Source organism: Heterocephalus glaber, unplaced genomic scaffold, assembly GCF_053883595.1.
Source record: "Heterocephalus glaber isolate CG9 unplaced genomic scaffold, H.glaber_assembly_v1.0 deba00001615, whole genome shotgun sequence".
In the NCBI taxonomy this organism is placed as follows: domain Eukaryota; kingdom Metazoa; phylum Chordata; class Mammalia; order Rodentia; family Bathyergidae; genus Heterocephalus; species Heterocephalus glaber.
The window spans coordinates 1217438-1233798 of NW_028258386.1; the positions used below are offsets into that span (position 1 = coordinate 1217438).

At 43.0% G+C, this 16361-nt stretch overlaps 1 long non-coding RNA gene across 1 annotated transcript; it reads left to right on the forward strand.

Annotated features, from left to right (window-relative positions):
* The first annotated feature begins 4924 nt into the window (after positions 1-4924).
* On the forward strand, positions 4925-8449 carry LOC147822432 (uncharacterized). Its single transcript, XR_015445677.1, has 3 exons — positions 4925-5319; positions 6315-6422; positions 7762-8449. It is a non-coding gene; the product is annotated as an uncharacterized LOC147822432 (long non-coding RNA).
* Positions 8450-16361: the final 7912 nt, after the last annotated feature.

The following is a 16361-nucleotide window of genomic DNA, read 5'->3' on the forward strand; positions in this document are numbered from 1 at the left end:
GAACAATCAATCAATCACAGAAAAAATTAAAGAAGAAATTAAACAGTTTCTACAATTAAATGATAAAGCCAGTAAAACATACTGGAATATATAGGATGCAAGGAAAGGAGTCCAATGAGGGAAATTTAATGCAGCAAATCATCAAGAAGATTATACAACGAAACCAAGTAGGATTCAACCCCAGGATGTGCGGATGGTTTAACACATGCAAATCAAAAAATGTAATACGTTATATTAACAGAGCCTAGGACAAAAACCATATAATCATCTCAATAGATGCAGAAAAAGCATTTGACAACGTCTGACACTCATTCGTGATAAAAAAAACCTTACAGAAAACTGGAATTGATGGTCTTCATCTTAATCTGAAAAAAGCTGTCTATGACAAACCAACAGCCAACATCATCCTAAATGGACAAAAACTGAAAAATTTCACTTTAAAATGAGGAAAAAGACAAGGATGTCCACTATCACCACTGTTATTCGATATAGTTCTGGAAACATTAGCCAGAGCAATTAGACAAGAGAAAGGAATAGAAGTAATAAAGATAGGAAAGGTAGAATTAAATTATCATTATTTGTGGATGGCATGATTCTCTACATAGAAGGCCCCAAACACTCCATCAAAAGACTTCTAGACTTAACCAAATTGAGCAGCATGGCAGAACACAAAGTCAACACTCAGAAATCAATAGCCTTCCTGTACAAAAATAAAATAAACTCACAGAGAGAGAAATAAGGGAAACAACACCTTTCACAATAGAATCTAAAAAATGAAATTCCTAGGAATCAGTGTAAAAAAGAAAGTAAAAAATCTTTCTATTTAAAACTATGGTACTCTGAAAAAGGTGATTGAAAGGGATATCAGAAAATGGAAAGATAGCCCTTGTTCTTGGGTAGGAATAACCAATATAATGAGAACGGCCATCCTTCCAAAATGGTTATACAGATTTAATGCAATCCTGATCAAAATTCCAACAGCTTATCTCACAGAATTAGAGAAAACAATCCTAAAATTCATTTGGAACCAGAAGAGACCTTAGAATAGCAAAGGTAATTCTCGGCAACAAGGGCAAAGGAGGGGGCATTACAATCTCTGACTGGAAATTATACTAGGAAACTACTGTGATAAAAGCAGCATGGTACTGGGGGAAAAAAAGATAAGAAAAGATAAAAGACCTGAAGATCAATGAACAAATTAGAAGATGCAGAAACAACTCCAAACATACTCAGCTACTTTATCTTTGACAAAAGAGCCAAACACTTTCACTGGAAGAAAAGTAGCATCTTCAATAAATACTGCTGGAAAAACTGGGTTTTCACTTCCTGAAGATTAAAGTAGACGTGCATCTCCCACCATGTACTAAACTAAAACTGAAATGGGTCATAAATCTAAATATTGAAATGAAACACTAAATCTGCTGAAAGATAGAATAGGTAGAAATCTTGAAGACACTGGTGTAGCCAGGCTTTATGAACAAAACCCCAGTAGCACAGGAAATATCACCAAGAATCAACAACTGGATCTCATCTTATTAAAAAGCTTTTGCACAGCAAGAGAAACCACCAACAGAGCGAAGAGACAGCCCACAGAGTGGGAAAAGACTTTTGCCAGCTGTTCCTCAGACAAAGGACTAATATCTAGAATATATAAAGAACTCAGAAAAATTGGACTACCCACATTTAAGGACCACATCAAAAAATGGGCATTTGAAATGAATAGACACTTCTCAGATGAAGAAGAAATAGCAAATAAATATGTGAAAAAAATGTTCAACATCACTGGTCATTCGAGGGATGCACATTAAAACAACACCAAGATTCCATCTCATTCCAGAAAGAATGGCTGCTGTCAAGAAATCAATCATTAAAAAGTGGTGGCAGGCCTATGGGGAAAAAGGAGCCCTTCTTCACTGTTGGTGTGAGTGTAGACTTGTGTAACCACTGTGGAAATCAGTGTGGAGATTCCACAAAAAACTAAAACCAGAAGTTCCATTTGACCCAGGTATTTCCCTTCTTGGTATCTTTCCAAAAGAATTAAAAACATCATACCACAGCAATATATGCACACCAATGTTTATAGTAGCACAGTGTGTAATAGGTAAATCTTGGAAATGGTCCAAATGCTCATCAATGGATGAATGGATAAAGAAGATGTGGGGTTGGTTTTTATTTTTGGTACCAGGGATCAAACTCGAGTCCTTGCCCTTGTGAGGCAGGCGGCAGAACCACTGTGCTAAATCCCCGGCCCTAGAAGACATGGTTTTTTATACCATGGTGCACTTTTCTGCCATAAAGAAGGAAAAGCTTGAGACATTTCTAGCTAAATGGATGCACCTTGAGACCATATTCTTAAGTGACCTAAGTCAGAAACACACAGTCAAATATCAAATGGTTTTTCTGTTGTGAGAAACTGGAAGTGGAGTACCACAATGTACAGTAGATATTTGGAAATGGGAAAAACTGTTCAAATGGGAAAGGGAACAAGGGAGGGAGTAGCGGGAAAGGAAGGTAGGGACAAGAAAAAAAAGAATAGAAGGGAAAAAATGGAAACAAAGCTTTTATAAATAAGGGGGGGATGAGGGGTTGAAGGGAGGGGAGGGGAATGGGAAAAAGGGAAAAAGCAAGACGTATTATGTACAGGTACAAATTCCCTAAGATAAATGTTACAATTATGTATATCTAAAATGTACCAATGAAAAAGAAAAAAAATTTAAAAACAAACTGTATAGGTCAAAAGGCAACAGGAAAGAATCAGTACTGAAAACTGTTAAGTATCCATTTAAGTTTGGATTTAAAAATCATAAAACTAAGAATCCAAACATCAACATAGGATATTGGAATATGTGAGAGCATAACTAAGACGTGTTGTTAAGAATCTTCTTTCCTCGGAGGAAAAATGTGGTTATTAATTTACTAATTTAAGAGAGGAAAACACAAATGGGATGAAGTCATATAGGGAAAAATAGATGCCGACAGAAATACTGGCAACTCCACTGAAGGCATGGATGGGACTCATGGTCTCGGGCAGAACATCAGTCAAGGCCAGGGCCACGCTGAGGAGTGAAGGAAGGTGCACTGGGGAAGGCTCTGGAAAAAAGCACGCACACGGTGACTTGAGCCAATGCAACGTTTCATGAATGAACTACTTTCAGGCGCTTGGGAAGAGGTGGAAACCAAGAAGTGATGGCCAGGTCCCCAGGGACTGGGGACAATGGTGAGTCATTGCCATTTCTGGGCCAGAAAGGCAGGAAGGAGCCAGGAGATCAGGACCCAGAGGAAGCCACGCCCTGCCAGACCTGAGTCTCCAGCACCTGAACATTCCAGAGGGGACACAGCGGCTCTCAATATGACACATGGGTGTGGTGAGTGTTTGAATTTTAAAAATACTCCCCTTGGTGTGAACACATGTGTCCCATGGTTCTTGCCACTGTCTGAAGCAGCTCTGGAGTCCTCTTTTGTGAGAGTTTCCCTTTCATGGTCATTTTGTCTTGGGGGAAGAGCCAAAAATCACACGGGGCCAGATCCAGTGAATCAGGTGGATGAGGACACACAGTAATGATGCTATTTGACAGAAATAGCCATAAGCAGGTGATCAACGCGGGGTGATCAAAAACTATGGTGAATGTGTAAATTAAAATTTTATTATAGTCCAAGACACATTGCTATTAATCCCCCTCTAAATCCTCAAATACTCTTCTTTCTTTGAACACACTTATCCTATCATTCCTAGCAATTTTTTTCTTGACATAGAGTCTCACTATGTAGTTCAGGCTGGCCTGGACCTCAGAGCAATCCTTCTGCCTCAGCCTCCAGAGTGCTGGGATTACAGGCGTGTGCCATGCCCAGCTACACGTTTATATTTTAAAGAAACTTTTTACTGTAAAAATGCATTGCTAAACCGGGTGTGGTGACACTGGTTTGTAATCCCAGCACTCTGGAGGGTGAGGCAGGAGGATCAAAAATTCCAGCCCAGGCTGGGGATTTAGCTCAGTGGTTCCATCGCCTGCCTCGAAAGCACAAAGACCGGAGTTCAGTCCCCAGTACCAAAAAAACCCAACAACAACAACAAAAAACAAAAAAAACCCCACAAAAATTCCAGCCCATCCTGTACCAGCTAGAGACTTAGTGAGACTCTGTCTCAAAATATTAAAAATAGGGCTAAGGGTATAACTCTAAGGCTTGGGTTCAAGTCCTGAAATTTTTTTTTTTTTTAATTATTTCTAACAGATTTCTAACAAGGAGACAAACTGCATCCTTTGATCCTTTCCTAATTCTCCAACATGGGCATGGGCAGGCTCAGTGTTTACCTCCTGGAGTGTAAGGAGTGACTGCTGCTGAACTCAGGACAATCAGCTATGCACTGTGAATACTTCGCTGTTTAGTTGGGGACTTCTGTGACCTTATGGAGTTTATACTAACTTCCCAAAACAACAACAACAAACAAATGAAAACACAACAAAACAACAAAACAGTCCCACATGTAACCCAACTGTCCTGGCCTCTGACTGTTACAGAGCTTCCCTGGGGAGGCACGGATCCCGGATCCCGGATCCTTGGAGCCAGTGCGCGGGGTGTGCTCAGAACAGAGTTCGGCGCCTCTGCCCCCTGAGCCCTGGAAAGCTGGGGCGCCCGGTCATGCGCACAAGAGCACTGCACCCCGAAGAGCGCTCAGGTCCAAGCCTTGGCTTCTTTTCCCGAGGGACGGGCCGTCACGCACGCTGCGGACCATTTACAGGCTCCCCTGCGTCCTCCTCCGACCTGGCTGAGCCTGGCCAAGTTCAGGGTCAGCACCAGGCCACCGCCACCCCTGGCATCCTCAGGCCTTTTTCTGAGGGATTGATTGATTGAATGAGAGACAGGGTCTCCCTATGTAGTTCCAGCTTGCCTCAAACTGGCAGCAATTCTCTTGCCTCAGCCTCCCGACTGCTGAGATTATGGGCGTGCCCCACCACCAGCCAGCATGTGGTTTTCACACTCTGGTAGTCCTTCAACTCTCACCCGCTCAGTCCTAATCCAATTAACCCAGGCCTGATTCTGGGAGTAGCAGGCGGTGCGGAGCACAGACCTCTCATTGGGTTTCCTGGGTCCAAGCCCTGCCTGGAATGCCGGGATGTCTCATGAAAGCCAGGAGCCCTACAGGGCTGGGATCAGCCGCATCCAGGATACCATGCAGCCCGGGTGCGAGCAACCTGCCCTGTGACCTGACCAGGCCTGCGGAAGCTGAGACATCCTCGGAGAGCATTTCAGCTGCTGTTGCCCAAACCTCAAGCGTTCCCAGACTTTGCTGGAGAGAACCATTCCGGGAAAACCGAGAGGGTGAGTCCCTGGAGAAAATAACTTCAGCCTGGTGGGAGGTGCAGGGCTGGGGCTTCCTGGTGAAGTAGTGTGCAGGGGGTGCACATCTTGGCTGCGTGGGGACCTGTGGCCACCTGACTTGATTCTCCCTCTGTTCTGCCCGCCCTCCTTTCTTGGTGGTGGTGTCTGTTGCCCCTGCCCTTGCAGTTGGCTCAGCCCTGCCTGGTAGAAGCCCGGCCCAGCAGCCAGGACACTTGCTCCCCTCCCTCCATCACCCCACTTCCAGGTTAATCTCAGTTCTTGCAAATCGAGGCAAGGGGCTGGGGTTGGGGCAGAGATTGGCATCCATGTCCACCTCAGAGGTCTCAGGTGACCGAAATCCATAGCCCTCTGCACAACCCTGAGTGTGGAGTGTAGGAGGGAATTTGAGAGCTAGAAAGAATCAAGCTTTCCATTTTTGGGGGGGGGGGGTTGTGTGTGTGTGTGTTGGTCTCTCTGTGTAGTTCAGATTGAATTTGAACTCATGGTGATCCTCCTGCCTCAGGCTCCTGAGTGCTGGGATTACAGGCAGGCCAAACCACACCCCTCGGGTTTTCCATGTGAACAGGTACCATCATACCTAATCTAAAACAGTAATTTGTGCTCCTCCAGCAGCAAGTCAGCCTGTGTTTTGCTCCATCTCCTTTGAGACAGCACCATAAGGCTTTACTCTTGATCAGATTAATTGTAAAAATGCAAGTTTCGCTCTATTAAAAATTCAATTTCTTAAACAAGAGTGAAATGGGACACGTTCACAGATAGATGGTCCCCGGACTTGCATGCTGGGTTCAATGATGGTGCCAACCTGACTTTTCCAGTTGTGATAGAGGCTGTGTACATTCATGGGACCCATCCTTTGAACTATGTGTGTGTTTCTGGCTAGCCATATATGTTATGACTCTCTTTGTACTGAGGATCAAACCCAGGGCCTCTGCACTGAGCTACATCCCCAGCCTCTTTTTCATATTTATTTTCAGAGTCTTGCGAAGTCACTAAATTGCCCGTGGGACTCAGAGTTGCAACCCTCCTGCCTCAGCCTCCTAGACTGCTGGGATTATTGATGGCATCCTCACCACACCCAGCTGGTAAGGTTCTCTTGATACTGGGTGGGGGCAGCAAGCAATCAGGAGCAGAAACAGCCTACACTGTGCCGTTACTGAGCTAGGATATTGCAATCGGTGTACCAAATGCATTTTCTAACTGATGCAGCTTTCAGTTTATGGTGGGTTTATCGGAAGGAAGTTCCAGTCACAAATCGAGAGGCCTCTGTGGAGACCAACACTAACTTACCCTGTGACTTGTTTATATTTGCCATTTGCCCAGTTTGCTCTTGAGTTCTTTACTTACTGTTGACTGCTAAGCACTTTCTATATTAGATTATTAGCTGTCTGCCATATGTTGAAAATATCCCCCCACCCACGTTTTCTGGTTTCTCTTGATTTAAAACATGGTAATTTCATATTTTTATCCTTTTCACCAGACGTTTAATTTTTAAGTAGCCAAGTTCATCTGTCTAGCGTTTCTGATCTTGGTATCGTGCGCAAAGAGCCTTCACACTCACATCACTTACAGTTTCTTGAAACTGCCTGGGAATTTTGCACATGCATTCCACAGAGGATGCCTTGAACTTGCAAGGGGGTCCCCGCATCATGAGCTACAAGTCCTCCCCTGGCTGCTGGGCTCCTGGACCACCTCTTTCCTTTTAGGCCACATCCTCCTTTGTACCAGATGTGGCTGCTGATTAGGCCATTCAGAGCATTCCAGAACGTTCCAGAACATCCCAGGAGACAGCTGGGGTGAGACCTGGGACTGTGTGAGGAAAAGCCTCCCTCAAGGATGGAATGTGCTCTGCACAGCTCTTCCCAGCTGCCTACCAGACCGTGGGCTCACGATGGTCGTGGGTCCTGACCAACCCATCCGAAGCTGGAGCTATCCTAACTCAGATGTGCTTTCCACACAGCTAACCTGCCTAGCACCATAGCTTAGCTTAGTGGAACTTCACCATGAGTATTAGACTGAAGGTGATAGAACAGCATAGGTTAGTCAGAGGCCACTTGCACGTGTGCCTTTGCTGGTCCCTTTATTGACGTGATCCATTTATGTTTTTTACTTTTTTGTTTTGCCATCTGCCCAAACCCAACTTAGGGTTTTAATTTTTCTCTCCCCAGCAGGGCTCCAAAGCTTGGCCATCAGTATTTCTGTGTCTTCCTTCTCTGTGACTTAGAGAAGGAGACAGAGAAGCCCATCCACAGTTGTTTTGCTGTCCCAAGAAAATGTCTCACATGGCTGCCACTCACCTTCCACTGCCTAGAGCGACCAGCTTGCCCCGATCCCTCCTCTTCCTCCTGACAGGCTGTGAACGTGGCCCTTTCCTCTCCCCAGTCCCCTCCCCGCCCTTCTAACCACCTCCCTGCTCTCCTACAGACACCAAGGAGCCACCCGAGGACCGTGTATGGCTTGGAAGACCCGACAGCAGGAACATGGGCACAGAAGCACCCAAAGAGGAAGCAGCCGGGGTCTCCCGTGTGTGCTGGGGCTGTCCTGACCCCTGGCCTGGCCAGGGCTCTGTGTGGGGCCACTGCACCTGCCAGCCAGTAACTGACTACACCCTCCGTGGGGGAGTCATGGGGCCTCCCCTCGCCCTCCACTCATGCCTGGGGCCTGCACCACATCCCTATCTCAACCCTTGGGCTCACGTGTGGATGCCCTGGGGTGGTGGTATCTGGACGGGGCATCCACTGCTGGCTGCCTCGGTGCCTGTAGATTGGTGTAGGGGCACCTCTAGCTTTAATCCCTACACAGGCGGCCGGCACCCAACTGCCCTGGGCCCCAGCATACTTCCTCATTGCTGGGGACCCCGATCCCCCCCACCCTCTCCAGCTCTGGTCAGGGACACCACCTACTGTCCCCCGGTGAGGGCCCAGGACCCAGCCAGCTCAGCGCCCTGGGCTGCAGTGGGGGGCCCGACCCGAAGTGCTCCAAACTGGAGGCGGAGCCGAAGCTCTTCCTTGGGCCAGGCCTCCAGCTTACGCACACAGGTGCTCATGCTGTCCTCCAGCTCTAAACTGTGCCCTCTGCTCCTGGTCCCCATGCCAGATCCTGAGCCTGAGCCCCAGCCCTCCATGCTAGATCCTGAGCCTGAGCCCCAGCCCCCCATGCTAGATCCTGAGCCCCAGTCCCCCATCCTAGACCCTGAGCCCCAGCCCCTCAGCCCTGGTAGGGAATACTGCAGGGCCCGCCGCCGCCTCTTCCAGCCCTAGTCAGTGTCCTGCACCCACCCCATCCCAAGCCCTGGCGCGTGGCACCCAGCTTACCAGGCTCTGCCTCGGGTCTTGCGCCTGGACTCGCCACATACAGAGGCTCAGGTGTGAGCTGTTCACTGCTGTCCAGCCCATGCCCAGCCCTCTCTCCCATATCTCCCTCCACCTTATTTCCTGTGCCCTTCAGCCCCCATGGCCACCCTTCTCCACAGCCTCTGCCCTGGCCTGCACATTAGTGCCCTTGGATACACCACATGCAATACAGCCAAGTGAATTTTGCATGCTTAGGTTTTTAAGTGACGGGCTGTAGAAACGGTTCCTTTTCTCTATCGGTCAATAAATGTTTAAGATTAATAAATGTTTACAGTGGATTGGTTTTGCTGTGCCCCTACCCTCCATCAGAACTGGCTTCCAGGTGTGGCACCTGAGTACCCACTGTCCACCAGCCCCTGCTCTGCCTCTGTCCCCTGTTTGGAGAAGACCTCAGGTGCAGCCCACCCACCCTGTGGGGCTGCTGGCCTCTCCAGGTGACACACACTCCGGCACTCAGACTCAGGGAATCCAGTGGCACTGTGGGCACTGACCCCGGGGCTTCAGAGCCGCTTTAGTTTGGTGTACAGCGAGGGTGCACCAACTCCTGACCCTCACACCTGTGCCCTTCATAGACCATGCTCTTTAATCTTCCCCTCACCACTGTCTTGTAACTGACAGGATGTGCACACATTCTTGCAAAAGCATGTATTGGGTTTTTCTTTAGCCCAGGGCCTTCAACCTGAGCTACGTGCCCAGCTCATTTTTAAATTTTTAATTTTGAGACAGGTTCTCACTTGTTTACTGGATTGGACTTGAATTTGTGATCCAATTAAATAAGTCAGATGTGCTAAAAATTCTGTTTTCTTAGTTTTCTCATTAATATATTTTAAGGCTAGTCTTGCCTGTATGTATGTACAGTGTATTTCATTTATGTTTTCACATTTATTAACATAAAACTTTTCCTACTGTTTTTATTATCTATGGCATCCCACTTTCCTCCCCTACTATTGTCTATATTAAAGGAAGAACATCTTACCATGTGTTACCGTGGGAATCTTGTCCAAAGGCCCGGGTGCTTAAGACTTGGTCCTACACATGGATCTATTAGGAGGTGGTGGAACCTTTAAGAGGTGGGGACAGTGGGAGGAAGTGAGGTCATTGGGGAACAAACCCTCAGAGGGACAAAGAAGGACAAAAAGGACAAACCTTCCTTTCTTTTACTTCCTGGCCATGTGTTCCCTGCCATGATGAGCCACTATTGGTCCAAAACAATGGAGCCAACCCATTGTGGACCGAAAACCCCCCAAACTGAGCCAAAATAACCCTTTCCTCTTTATAAGTTGACTTACCTCAGGTATTTGTCACAGTAATAGATGCTGAGTAGCACGCTACAGATTTGTCTGTTTTATTAGAAACTATTTTTGACTCATTGATTCTGTCTTCTGTAATCTCTCCCTATAACTTTTTATTTGTTGTGAGTTCATTCTGTAACTTCTTAAGGATGAGGGAATTAAGGGAATTCACTTTACTCTTAATTTCTATTATCAAATTTTAATACTAAGTAGATCACTTTAAATGTATCCTACTGTTATGATAATTGATATTTTAATTTTTTATCTTTTAAAGTAATCATTATTAGGGGAAAATGAAGTAAATTTTCCAATCATCTTATAGTCTAATAAACCAAAATCATCTGTGTAGTTTAAAATGTCTCACATAGATTTCTCTCTATAATATTCCAATTACTATCCTAATATTATTGCTTGATAATGGACTACAAGTGGAAATGGAAAGCATGTTTATATAACAGATAGAACACTAGCATGAAAGTTACTCACTTCCAGTATCCATACACTAATAAAATGAACATTAAACTAAAGCCACAGTTTCATCAAGAAGCACTTTGAGCACAACTTAAACCTCCCCTGTATTTTCTTCTACTGACTGTAAGAGAGATCATTAAAAATATATTTTGAAGGAAACACAAATCCCCAAGTTTATTGGTGCAGTTTTGGAATTTGAAATAATTGATCTGTTAGAAGGTTGAGCTAACTTTGAAGAACCCACAGGTGTCTGCAGGATCTGAGGATAGATGAGAAACCCACCCCGTGATGGGTGTCCAGAAGCTCCCAGGTGGGGCATGAAGGGCTAGGAGCCGCAGGCCACACAGATCCTCAGCTTGCAGGGCTGGGCTCAGGGGAGTGGTGGAGTTAGGAGGGAGATTTTAGGTTTGCACTTGCAGAGGGGGAGCCCTGCTAGGAAGAGAAAGATGGCTTGCCTGCCCAGGAGGTCCTTGACCTGGGTATCTATTCCTCCCTGAAGCATGAGCATGTCAGCTCTTCGTACTTGTCTCCTAGGCCCTGGCTTTTAATTGGTTTTGGTTGCATCTTTCTCCAGGATGCTCTCCAAAGATTGCTCAGATTCTGCATATGCTTTTCACCCAGCCCAAGGCTTTGTATAAATGTCATGCTCTTGAATCAGGGCAGTGAAGTTTATACAAGAAGCTGTTCTTATTTTATACAGACTGCAAACTTCTGAGCAAACCTAAGAGACTGCCAGTGGCAGGTACATGCATGTCTGGTGCCCAGGGATCATGAAGGAGGGCAAAGTAGGGCTAAGGTTGTTGGGCTGCCTGGCTATCACCTCCCACAGTGTCCCAAGCACCAGTCCAACTCGGTTGGGTGGCTCCTCTGTGTTGCTGAAATCCACACAGGCTGGGCTCCCCCAGGCCCAGGAAGGCACAGAGAGCCCCCAGCCACCAGCCAGCTGGACAGAACCTGAAGAACTGTGTGGCTCTTTACATTTTCTTCCTAGTTTTGAGTTCTAATTGAATTTGCCTTTTTTTTTTTGAAGAGTTTCAATCATAAGGAATAATAGAAAGAATGAATACCCTTTATACTCCCCCATCTAGATACAATTATTAATATTTTTCAACATTCATCTTGTCTAATTATATTCATGGAAATATACTTACAAGTGGAACCACATATATGAATTATCTATCTGTCTGTCTGTCATCTATCCTTCAATCTGTTAAATTATTTCAGAGTAAAGGGTATATCTTTGACTCTTCGTCCTATATCTCTAAAAACTAAGAGTACTCTCCTACATTATTATTTATCATGATCACATCTAACAAAATTAATATTCTCCTACTATACAGATATTCCAAACATATTCAAATATTACCTTTCCCCACAATGTATTTTATAGTTTTTTTAAAAACTGGGCTAGATCATGCGGCTACTTATGCATCCTATTTTGTGAAGTGACATCTGAGCTTTTTCCTCACCTATTCCCCTGGGTTGACTGTGGAGAGGGGGTGGGGCATGAGAGAGAGGAAGGCAGAATTACTTTATAAAAGTTATTTAGGTACTCTCCATGGTGTTTTTCCAGATACAATTATTGCTTACAAATTCTTTATGGCTTTCTTTTCACTTTTGAAAAGTATGGTATCTGTTGATCAATAGTTTTGAATTTTATACAAACTTAATGCACCGATATTTTCTCTCTGGTCCTTTGGAAGACCAGGTTTATCTATCTCAAAGTCATGATCATATTCTCATATATATTTTTTGAAGCTTTATTGTGTTCTCTCTCATGTTTAGGTCTGTTATCCAGCCATTAATTTTTGAAAAATGTTGACTTTTGTCATAGCATTTGATCTATTTTAGTAAATATTCTATACTTAAAAATTCTGTAGTTGTTGAGTATAATATTCTATCTATTTCATTTATATCAAGACAGATAATTTTATTAAAATATTTGTTATTATTGCTTTTTAATGTTTTTCTGTTCATCAGTGATTAAGAATTCAAATATCCAACTATGTTGTAAATTATTCTATTTCTCATTTTAGTTCTGTTGATTTTTGCCTTATATTTCCAAAGCTATGTTATTAAGTGTGTACATATTTAGGATTATTATATCTTGTGGATGATTTCTCCTTTTTATCCATATAAAATGTTCCACTTGGCAGTTTCAATGCTTCTGGCATTAAAGTGTTTTGCCTGACAATCAATGATATACTCTAATATATATATATATATATATATATATATATATATATATGCCTGACAATGCTATATATGCCTGACATATATTATATGTACATATATATGTATATATATGCCTGACAATGATATACTCTATATTCTCTTCTTTGGTTGAAGCTGCTTTACTTTCAATTATTTTGTGTCCTTGTATTCAAATGTGTTGCGAACAGCAGATAGATGGTTTTATTTTTTAAATCCAGTGTGATGGTCTCTGTCTTTTAATTGGATTGTTTGCCTCATGTATATTTAATATTATCATTGCTCTAAACCCACCAGCTTGCTATTCCTGTTCTTTTTGTTCCCTCTGCTCTTTCTTCTTTTCTTCATTTTCTGACAACCTCCATAATATTCAAAGCATGTTGAACTATTCCATTGTTCTGCCTCTATTACTATTTAATTACACATTAGTGCACTGTTCTCTTGGCTGTTACTGTAAGATTAAAGTATGTGCCCTTGATCTAGTAGACTACTTTATACTGGTATTTTTACTGCTTTCTTGGCCACGCATGAGCCTTTCTACAGCTGTAGTTCCATTCTTCCCCTCTGCCTCTTGTTCTATTGTTGTACTATTTCACTTCTTTTTGCTGGACCCTTTGAAGACATTACCATTTTAGTCTTACACAGTTATCATTGACACATATTAATGTATACATTTCCCTTTACAGAACATTTCTTTATGAACTTCCATGCCTCCACCTGGAATCATTTTCTTTCAGCTTGAAGAACTTCTCCAGCATATCTTTGAATTGTAAAGAATTGTTTCAGGTTATGCTTATCTAACAGTATTTTTATTGTGTCTTTTTTCCATTGAGACATAATATGTGTACACATTAAGGGGATTATCAAAAAGAAAATAACCAGGCACACTGGTAACATTGGTACATGCCTATAATGCAGATATTTGGGAGGCTGAACCAGGTGGATTGCATGTTCAAGGTTAGCCTTGTTAACTTTGCAAGATGCTGTCTTAAAAACAAAAGGGAATGGGGATGTGGTTCAGTGAGAGGGCCTCGATTCAATCACCAATACCAAACACGCGCACACACACACACACACACACACACGCACGCACATGCACACATACATATACACATACAGATAAACAAATGCTGGTGAGGATGCTGAGAAAAGGGAACTCACCCTGTGGATGGGAACATTAACTGGGGAAGCCAGCATGGAAAACAGTGTGGAGCTTCCTTTAAAAGCTAAAATCTAACTACCGTATGATCCAGCAATCCCACTACTGGGTATATATCCAAAGGAAATAAAATGAGTACATCTAAGGGACAGCTGCAGAACCATGTTTGTTGCAGTGCTTTTCCCAATGGCTACAATACAGAATCACCCAAAGAGTCCATCAATGGAGGAGGGGATAAGGAAAATGCTGCATCTATACACAATAGAATACTATTGAGCCAGAAAAAATCTTGTCATTTGTTGCAGCAACATGGATGGAACTGGAGGTTTTCATGGTAAGTGAAAAAATCCAGATATAGGAAGATAAATCCCACATGTTCTCACTCATTTGTGCCTTCTTTCTGAAAAGTTATTTGGTGACTCTTAGCTGGCTTGGCAGCTTTTCCTTAATAAATCATTCTATCTGTCAACAGGAAGGTTTACAACACCATTGGACAATTGTCAGAACAGGAAATTATCTGACACAAACATATATTCTATGTTCCCATTCCTCCCATTTCATTGGCATTGCAGGATGGTGTAGAAATAAAACTAATTCTTTGCAATTTATTGATATTTTAAACCCAGTAAATTTCCTTAGAAGCATGTATGTTTGTGGGATTGTTCTATATTGTCCATTTGATCAAATTTGCTAATTATGTGGTTCAAATATTTTATCTCCTCAACTATAATTTTTAGTTGCCTGATTTCTTTTTTTTTTGTATTAAATTCTTTTATTGGTACATTGTAGGTATACAACACAATTACATTTCTCACTGGGAATTGTACCTTTACATAATGCATCCTGGTTCTTATTTTTTCCCCATTCCTAGCCCTCCCTTCACACCCTCCACCCTTCCCTACTTACAAAGACTTTATTTCCATTTTTTCCATTTCTCATCATCTTTCCTTTCCCCTGCCCCTCCCACTACCCCTACCCCTTTGGATCTTTTCTTCCTATTTTACATTATCGATTATTCATTCTAATTATTGGTACATTTTAGGTATACAATATAATGACATTCATCATTGGAAATTTGCACCTTTACATAGTCTCTCTTGGTTCTTATTTTTCACCCTTGCCCAGCCCTCCCTTCAACTCCTCCATTCCTACCTATTTACAAAGATTTTGTTCCTATTTTTCCATTTTCTCATATTAATCCCATTCCCTTCTATCCCTTCCCCTAGCCCTCCCACTTCCTTCCCCTTTGCCCCTTTTTTTCCTATTTCACATTACCTATTATACATTTAGTCCTTATTTACACTTTCAGTTTCTCACACCAGAGAAACTATTCGGTATTTACACATGTGTGCCCTATTTATTTCACTTAAGAGTATTGCCTCAATGTGCATCCACTTAGCTATAAATGTCTCTAATTTCTCATTTTTTATGGCTGAGTTATACTCCATTTTATTAAAAAAAAAAAAAACCCCACATTTTCTTTATCCAGTCTCCAGTTGATGGGCATTTGGGCTGTTTTCAAGTTTTAGCTATTACAAACTGTGCTGCTATGAACATGGGTGCACATATAACACTGTGGTATGATTCTTTCAATTCTTTGGGGAAGACACCCAGCAGTGGAATAGCGGGGTCAAATGGGACTTCCAGTCCTAGTTCTTTGAGGTATCTCCATACTGATTTCCACAGTGGTTGCACCAGTCAACATTCCCACCAGCAGTGGAGTAGGGTTTGTCTTTCCCCACAGCTCCACCAGCATTTGTTATTGGTTGATTTCATGATAGCAGCCATTCTTTCTGGAGTGAAGTGGAATCTCAGCATTGTTTTCATTTGCATCTCTCAAATGACCAGTGATGTTGAACATTTTTTCATGTATTTATTTGCTATTTCTACTTCTTTGTCTGAGAAATGTCTGTTCATTTCAGATGCCCATTTTTGGATTGGGTCTTTAAATTTGGGAGGTCTGATCTTTGTAAGTTCTTTATAGATTTGGATAGTAGACCTCTGTCTGAGGAAGAGCAGGTGAAGATTTCTTCCCACCTTGTGGGTTGTCTCTTCACACTGCTGGTGGTTTCTCTTGCTGTGCAGAAGCCTTTTAATAAGAAGAGATCCCATTTGTTGATTGTTTGTGCTAGTTCATGGGCAACTGAGGTTTTGTTCATAAAATCTTTTCCTACACCGATGTCTTCAAGGGTTCTACCTAACCTCTGTTCCAACTGGTTCAGAGTTTCTATTTGAATATTTAGATCTTTAATCCATTTTGATTTTAGTTTAGTGCATGGGGAGAGATATAGGTCTAGTTTTAATCTTTGGCAAGTTGAAGCCCAATTTTTCCAGCACCATTTATTAAAGAGGCTATCTTTCCTTCAGTGAGGGTGTGTGGCTCCTTTGTTGAAGATGAGATGGTTGAGTGTGTCTGGCGCTGTTTCTGCGTCTTCTAATCTGCTCCACTGGTCCTCAAGCCTGTTTCTTTGCCAGTACCATGCTGTTTTTATCACAGTAGCTTTGTAGTATAGTTGCAGGTTGGGGATTGTGATACCC